This window comes from Salvelinus sp. IW2-2015, unplaced genomic scaffold (assembly GCF_002910315.2).
Source record: "Salvelinus sp. IW2-2015 unplaced genomic scaffold, ASM291031v2 Un_scaffold1270, whole genome shotgun sequence".
In the NCBI taxonomy this organism is placed as follows: domain Eukaryota; kingdom Metazoa; phylum Chordata; class Actinopteri; order Salmoniformes; family Salmonidae; genus Salvelinus; species Salvelinus sp. IW2-2015.
In genome coordinates, this window is record NW_019942810.1 from 202,520 (window position 1) to 211,259 (window position 8,740).

General features: G+C 46.2%; 1 pseudogene; it reads left to right on the forward strand.

The window, feature by feature from the left end:
• Window positions 1-8,740, forward strand: part of LOC112070269 (inner centromere protein A-like) — a 32,214-nt pseudogene that overhangs the window by 21,947 nt on the left and 1,527 nt on the right.

Genomic DNA, 8,740 nt, shown 5'->3' on the forward strand with positions numbered 1-8,740 from the left:
AGAACCGCAATACGTACCAAACCGTGAACCCCCCCCCCCCCCAGAACCGCAATACGTACCAAACCGTGAACCCCCCCCCCCAGAACCGCAATACGACCAAAACCGTGACAACTGACCCCCCCCCCCCCCCCAGAACCGCAATACGTACCCAAACCGTGACCCCCCCCCCCCAGAACCGCAATACGTACCAAACCGTGACCCCCCCCCCCCCCCCCCCCCAGAACCGCAATACGTACCAAACCGTGACCCCCCCCCCCCCCCCCAGAACCGCAATACGTACCAAACCGTGACCCCCCCCCCCCCCCCCCAGAACCGCAATACGTTACCCAAAACCGTGACCCCCCCCCCCCCCAGAACCGCAATACGTACCAAAACCGTGACCCCCCCCCCCCCCCAGAACCGCAATACGTACCGAACCAACCCTGGGTTTTGTGTGAACCATTACACCCTAGTATTAGTTGTGGTGTTTTCATTTTGAGCCAAAAGGATTTTAGTGTGATTTTTATAAAACATGACTCCCAATCTTACCAGAACATATGCAGCTTTGTTAACTGTCTTTCTCTCCCGGTCCCATCTACAGTCAGGCAGTGGTCTCGTGGTACGTATCAGAGGAATCTAGTGGGATATGTGGGGGGGGGTGTTTGGTCTGTCACTTCACTGGTACAGCTCTACTTGTCCGTCCGTCCCCCTTTCTCCCTCCCCATCTGTAACAATGGTGTTGGGTTCCAAAAGGGGGACACAAAGGGTTTATATGTCTAACTTGTTTCAAGGTATTTGCTGGGTCTTTTGCAAAAAAACACATACGTTCGCTCCTCGCCAACTAATGGTTATCATTGAGATACATTTGACTTTTACTCTGCAAATCTTTGTTAAGGCACCCTTGAGATAGATTTTACTTCAGAAATCACCCTTGGTGCCTTTTTTAGTCTCATGTTAATCTTACTCACACTTCCCTTTTCCATTTGTCGTCCCATTTAAAAAATAAATAATAATATGTATGTGTGTGTGTGTGTGTGTGTGTGTGTGTTTAAAAATGTGTGTGTATATATACATTTTTAAATGGGACGACAAATGGAAAAGGGAAGTGTGAGTAAGATTAACATGAGAGTAAAAAAGGCACCAAGGGTGATTTCTGAAGTAAAATCTATCAAGGGTGCCTTAACAAAGATTTGCAGAGTAAAAGTCAAATGTATCTCAATGATAACCATGTATGTATATATACTACTAACACTGATTTCACTCAGTCCCAAATGAGTTGCCACTAGAATGCATGGTGCACTGTCAATGTACTAGGAGAGCTGATTCCTCTGTGACATCAGTGTGTTTTTGTTCTAGGAAAGAGAGCGCCTGAAACTGGAAGCTCTAAAGAAGAAGCAGGAGCAAGAAGAAGAGAGGAGGAAGAAGATGGATGAAGAGAAGAGGAGAAAACAGGAAGAGATGAAGAAGAAGAGGGATGAACGGCTACGGAGGTTAGTCGAGGCCCGGGTGAAGGAAGAAGAGAAAGAGAAGAAGATTCTCCAGATTGAGAAACACAACACCGTAGGAGAGCTTGACAATTAACTTGAATTAGATTTATTTTTTTATGAGAAGTAGAACTGTGTAGTATTTATTGACGCAAAAGTGCTCAACCATTTCCCCTGTTGTTCCCTAGCTGCGAGTGGAGCGTGTGGCAGAGGACAAAGCCAGGAAGAAAGTGGCCACCAAACGCCAGGACGAGCTGGAACCGAGGAGGAGGAAGAAGATTCAACAAGCTGTGAGACAAATATCCTGACATCGTTTGGTTTATATTTTATATATAGTTTATAATGCCAGCAGCATACCACCCTGCATCCCACTGCTGGTTGGTCCTGGTCGGTCCCAGGATGGGAGACCAGACGCTGCTGGAAGTGGTGTTGGAGGGCCAGTAGGAGGCACACTTTCCTCTGGTCTAAAAAAAATATCCTGATTTCCCCAGGGCAGTGATTGGGACATTGCCCTGTGTAGGGTGCTGTCTTTCGGATAGGACATTAAGCGGGTGTCCTGACTCTCTGGTCACTAAAGATCCCATGGTACTTATCTTAAGAGTAGAGGTGTTAATCCTGGTGGCCTGGCTAAATTCCCAAGTTGTCCCTCTTACCATCACGGTCACCTAATCATCCTCATCTTACAATTGGCTCATTCATCCCCCTCCTGTCCCCTCTAACTATTACCCAGGGTCATTACTGTAAATGAGAATGTGTTCTCAGTCAACTTACCTGGTAAAATAAGGGTTCAATTAAATGTTTAAATATATTTTAATTGCATCCCTGGCTATGTCAAACCAACCCCTAGTCCCCCTAGGTCAGGGTTCCCTAACTGGCGGCCCGTGGGCTGAATTTGGCCCGCAGGTGATTTTATTTGGCCCCCCAAGTTTTCTGAACAAAAGAAGTGTGTATGTATGTATGTGTGTATATTTTTTATTTATTTATTTTGTTGGACATTATAAACACCAAATCAGCTCCAAGATACTTTCATTTTGGAAATCTGTTCCCAAGTATTACCACACATAGAGATGCGTACTTATCATATATTTAGGATGTAAGCAAGGTTTGAAATGATTGTTTTAGCCAAATATCTGTTTGGGCTTCTTGCGGTCAATTTGCAGTCTTCAAATGATTTGCCCCATAACCATCCACTCATTTAAAAAACCGGCCCGCGGCTAAAACTAGTGCAGTGTTCACCAACCCATCGATCGACTGGTCGATCTCCAAGGCGTTCCTAGTCGATCGACAAACATTTCTGTAAACAAAAAAACAATGATATATATATAAAGCATTCCATTCCTATTGTTTTCTTTAGTTTTTGTGCTGTTGGTGGTAGGTGCACTTGATTCAGCAGCCCGGGAAGGCAAAGTGTTCCCATTTTTTAACCATTTCATATGTCTGACGGAGGAACTCTGCCTATCCAGCAGGCCCAGAGAGCAAATCGAGTGCACCTATAGGCCTACCGCTGGCCAATCAGATAACTGTGCAGACAAGGAGCTTTCTTGAGCTATAGACTGTAAAAAAGAAGCCTTGAACGCACAGCGAAGTTGACACTGGAAAATGTAAAACCTTTTTAAAACCATGACTAGAGAGACAGTGAAACACTGCTGTTGTTATTCAGCACTGCCAACACACATATATTTTAAACAAATCTGAGCAATATCTGCTTGCATTTTGACTCAAAGTGATCTTGACTCAGGGGAAAAAGTCGGTGACCAACTGTTGGATGATCACTGCTCTTGGCCCCCACCCCAACCCCTGAGTGTTTCCCCCCCCCCCTAGCGCTACACAGCTGATTCAAACTAAACCAAACCAACTCATCCATCTTTGATTATTTGAATAATCTATGTAGTGCTAGGGTAAACAACTAAACGTGCACCCAGGGTTTGGGAGACCCTGCTCTAGATTATTGGATAGGTGACTGGCCTATTTAGAGGGCAAGCCGACGCTACTACCTATCCAATCATCTCAGACCTGCCTCGGGGTTGATCTGGAATTTAATACAAATATCCTTAAGGCAGGGGTGGGTTGTTAATGTAACCCTTATCTCCCCCCCTCTCCAGGAGGAGGAGGAGGAGGAGAAGCGTCAGCAGGAGCTGCAGGCTAAGAGGAGAGCAGAAGAGGAGCAGGAGAGGACTCGCAAGATGGCTGAGGCCCGACTAGCGATAGAGAAGGAACAGGAGAGGACTCGCAAGATGGCTGAGGCCCGACTAGCGATGGAGCTGGAGAAGGAACAGGAGAGGACTCGCAAGATGGCTGAGGCCCGACTAGCGATGGAGCTGGAGAAGGGAAACAGGAGAGGACTCGCAAGATGGCTGAGGCCCGACTAGCGATGGAGCTGGAGAAGGAACAGGAAGAGGACTCGCAAGATGGCTGAGGCCCGACTAGCGATGGAGCTGGAGAAGGAACAGGAGAGGACTCGCAAGATGGCTGAGGCCGACTAGCGATGGAGAAGGAACAGGAGAGGAAACTCGCAAGATGGCTGAGGCCCGACTAGCGATGGAGCTGGAGAAGGAACAGGAGAGGACTCGCAAGATGGCTGAGGCCCGACTAGCGATGGAGCCGGAGAAGGAACAGGAGAGAGAGAGACGAGATGCTGCTGAAAGGTACTTTTCCATAGCGAACTACACAGATAAAAAATATAAACGCAACATGCAACAATTTCAAAGATTTATCCTGAGTTATAGTTCTTAAAAGGTAATCAGTCAATTAAATTATGAAATACGTGGATTTCACATGACTGGGAATACAGACATGCATCTGTTGGTCACAGATACCTTTTTTTAATAAAAAAAAAAAAGTAGGAACCAGTCAGTATCTGGTGTGACCACTATTTGCCTCATGCAGCGTGACACATCTCCTTCACATAGAGTTTATTGTGGCCTGTGGAATGGTCAAGAACCTGGTGAGGATGACGAGCACACAGATGAGCTTCCCTGAGACCGTTTCTGACAGTTTGTGCAGAAATTCTTTGGTTATGCAAAAACCCACCGTTTTCATCACCTGTCTGGGTGGCTGGTCTCAGACGATCCCACAAGTGAAGAAGCCGGATGTGGAGGTCCTGGGCTGGCATGGTTACACGTGGTCTGCGGTTGTGAACGTACTGCTAAATTCTCAAAAATGAGGCGGCTTATGGTAGAGAAATTAAAATTAAATTTCCACCCAGAGCTGGGTGGACATTCCTGCAGTCAGCATGCCAACTGCATACTCCCTCAACTTGAGACGTTTGTGGCATTTAGTGGCCTTTTAATGTCCCCAGCACAAGGTGCACCTGTGTAATTATCATGCTGTTTAATCAGCTTCTTGATATGCCACACCTGTCAAGTGGATTGATTATCTTAGCAAAGGAGAAATGCTTACTAACGGGGATGTAAACAAATTTCTGCACAACATTTGAGAGAAATAAGCTTTTTGTGCTCTTGGTATTTTTTAAATTTCAATTCGTGAAACATGGGGCCAACACTTTACATGTTGTGTTTATATTTTTACTCATTGTATATCATTAAAAAAACATTAAAATAGCAGGAATGTTATTTCTGTTGTGGAGACAGAAGGCTGTTACTGAAAATGGTGTGTTTCAGGGAGCGAGTGAAGAGGGAACAGGCCTTTGCTCTTCAGAGAGAAGTGGAGAGAGCTGCCAGAGAGAAAGAGAGGAACGAGTTGTGTGAGAAGAGGGAGCTGGAGAGGAGGAGGAGGGTAAGTCATGCTTTAGGGGAGCGACTAGGGTTACAAAGGGTTGGACACTTTCCGATAAATTTCCGGAATTTTTCCATGGCAAGTTAAACCTGGGAGTTTGGGGGATTTTGCTAAAATTCATAAATAAAGTTAGTTTATAACAGAAGACAGTCATCAATGACAGAAGGTATTTGCGCTGGTGACAGACAATGCTGCGAACATGAAGGCTGCTTGGTCTGTGCAGTGGAGGAGTCCTACCCTCACATCACACCCATTGGCTGGGCTGCTCATGCATTGAATCTGCTCCTCAAGGACATCATGGCACTGAAAACAATGGTTACACTCTACAAGAGAGCCAAGGAAATGGTTAGGTATGTGAAGGGTCATCAAGTTATAGCAGCAATCTACCTCACCAAGCAAAGTGAGAAGAATAAGAGCACCACATTGAAGCTACCCAGCAAGACCCATTGGGGTGGTGTTGTCATTGTTTGACTGTCTCCTGGAGGGGAAGGAGTCTCTCCAAGAAATGGCCATATCACAGTCTGCCGATATCAAGAGGATCCTCCTGGATGATGGATGATGTATTTTGGGAGAGAGTGGTAAGCAGCCTGATACTCCTGAAACCTATAGCAGTAGCCATTGCACGGATTGAGGGAGACAATGCCATCCTTCTACCTTTATTTAACTAGGCAGGTCAGTTAAGAACAATTTCTTATTTACAATGACAGCCTAGGAACAGTGAACTGCCTTGTTCAGGGGTAGAACGACAGATTTTTACCTTGTCAGCTCGGGGATTCGATCTTGCAACCTTTCGGTTACTTAGTCCAACACTCTAACCACTAGGCTACCTGCCGCCCCAAACCACTAGGCTACCTGCCGCCCCAAACCACTAGGCTACCTGCCGCCCCAAACCACTAGGCTACCTGCCGCCCCAAACCACTAGGCTACCTGCCGCCCCAAACCACTAGGCTACCTGCCGCCCCAAACCACTAGGCTACCTGCCGCCCCAAACCACTAGGCTACCTGCCGCCCCAAACCACTAGGCTACCTGCCGCCCCAAACCACTAGGCTACCTGCCGCCCCAAACCACTAGGCTACCTGCGCCCCAAACACTAGCTACCTGCCGCCCCAAACCACTAGGCTACCTGCGCCCCAAACCACTAGGCTACCTACCGCCCCAAACCACTAGGCTGCCTGCCGCTCCTGTCTGTGTTCAGACTCTGCTTGCAGATCTAAGAGAATAAATCCGTACTGCCCTGCCCACTTCACTGTTGCTCCAAGCAGAGGAAACTGCAGTTCTGAAATGCTTCAAAAAGCGTGAAGACTTCTGCCTGAAGCCCAAACACCCGCAGCGTACATGTTGGACACCAAGTAGGTGGCAAAGCATCCTGTCTGATGCAGAGATCAACAAGACCTATGGTGTCATCACTACTGTGTTTCGCCACCTTGCCTGGATGAGGGCAAGGTTCTTGGCAGTCTGGAGAAGTACACTTCCAAGCAAGGGCTTTGGGATGGAGATGCAATATGGCAGTCGTGCCAACATATCTCATCAGCCACCTGGTGGAAGGGACTTTGTGGATCTGAGGCTCTTTCCCCTGTTGCCTCCATCCTCCAAATCCCACCAACATCAGCCGCCTCAGTGCGCAACTGGTCCTTGTTTGGGAACACACACACCAAAGCACGCAACAGGCTGACCAATACAAGGGTTGAAAAATTGGTGTCCATCCGGGCAAATTTGAGGCTTTTTGAGACTGACAACGAGCCATCCTCAACAAGGTTGGAAAGTGACAGTGAAGATGAGGCCTCGGAGTCTGATGTTAAAGAGGTGGACATTGAGAAGGTCCAGGGAGAAGACATGGAAGCCTGAGAGGAAGACAACCAAAGCTTTAGTTTCTAGACTATCATTTTACAGATGTATGTTGAAAATGTTTTTGGGGGATGCGATGGATCATTCAATATTCCCTTTTGTTGTTCAGTGATATCATCCGTGGACGAGTCAACTCATTTAATTAAAGGTAATTTTGTAACTAAATATTTTTTTTTAATGTCAATTGGAAGGATTTATTCATTTGCAATTATGTCTACTGATGATAAGGTAAAAGGTTTATGTTTCTGTCTCCATATGATATGGTAAATATATCCAATGCAAAAACACACCTACATTTAAATGGTATTAATATTAATTCCCATATATTCCCGATAATTCCCATGGAAAGTTTCCACCTCTGAATATTCCCCAAAATGTGCAACTTTAGGAGGGACTACATGGATTTGTCCAAGAATAAACTTTTTGTTTTCTGTTGTCAAACATTTTGCTACGATGAACTGGACCCTGTGTGGCTCTGATCTAGAGCTAGCTCTACTTCTGCTTGCTCCCTCCTGTGTTAGTCGGTCTGCATAGAGCCCTGTTTACTTTTATCGGTCTGCATAGAGCCCTGTTTATTTTTAGTCGGTCTGCATAGAGCCCTGTTTATTAGTCGCGTCTGCATAGAGGAGCCCTCTGTATTAGTCGGTCTGCAAGAGCCCTGTTTATTTAGTCGGGTCTGCATAGAGCCCTGTTTATTCAGTCGGTCTGCATAGAGCCCTGTTTATTTAGTCGGTCTGCATAGAGCCCTGTTTATTTAATAGAACATGTATCCATAATATACCTTCATGTTCTCCCATGGCCCACGATGAAGACGCCGGTCGGGGAGGGAGGAGTAATCAACGTCACTGTAGATATCGAGCGGTCTCCCCAGTCCTATGAGATCACTCCTAAGGGGGGCAACAAGCCCGTTATTCTCAACACCAACCCCGAGGACTATGGGATGGACCAGAACAGTGAAGACTCTACTGATGATGAGTCGGCACCAAGGAAACACATCCCCAAATGGGCCAAGGGTACGTTGAGGAGAAACTTAATATTTTTTCATTTTACTGTCCTCCAAAGACGGTTAAAACGGCAATATAACCTAATCAGTATAAATTATAACATAATCGGTATTACATGTAACATTATCGGTGATGCTTCTTAGTGAAAAGACATTAATAAAAATATAAAAATAGTCTCTTGATTCTGAAATGAGCCATTTCCACATCAAGCCAGGGGTCATATTGGGAAGAACCAATAGTGGCCGTCTTGGGTAGATTTCAATTCTTGTTTTCTATAAGCAGGAATTGGCCCCCGCTGTGTGTTATGGCACATTGCTAAGTCTACTTTTAAACCTGATGTTGGGTAACTTACCATGAGTTTATAACATCGGCTGCGGATCCCTAGGTATCCATCCGTTCCAACCTCCTTGGATCCAGCTGGAATGAGCCGTATCATGTTCTGTGCATGTGTTTCTTTACCGCAAGGCCCCCCCCCCCAAAAAAAAACATGGTTGCCCTCCCTTCACATTTCTCATTGATAATTGTTACAGTTTTACCAGTAAAATGTCAATGCTGCATCTGCATGCCAACCATTTTGAGCTCAGTTTTTATGGGAATTTAGCTCTTCGTGTTCATTGTTTAACATTGGGAACCGAGGGCGACTTGGGCACAGGGGGCGACTTGGGCACAGGGGGCGACTTGGGCACAGGGGG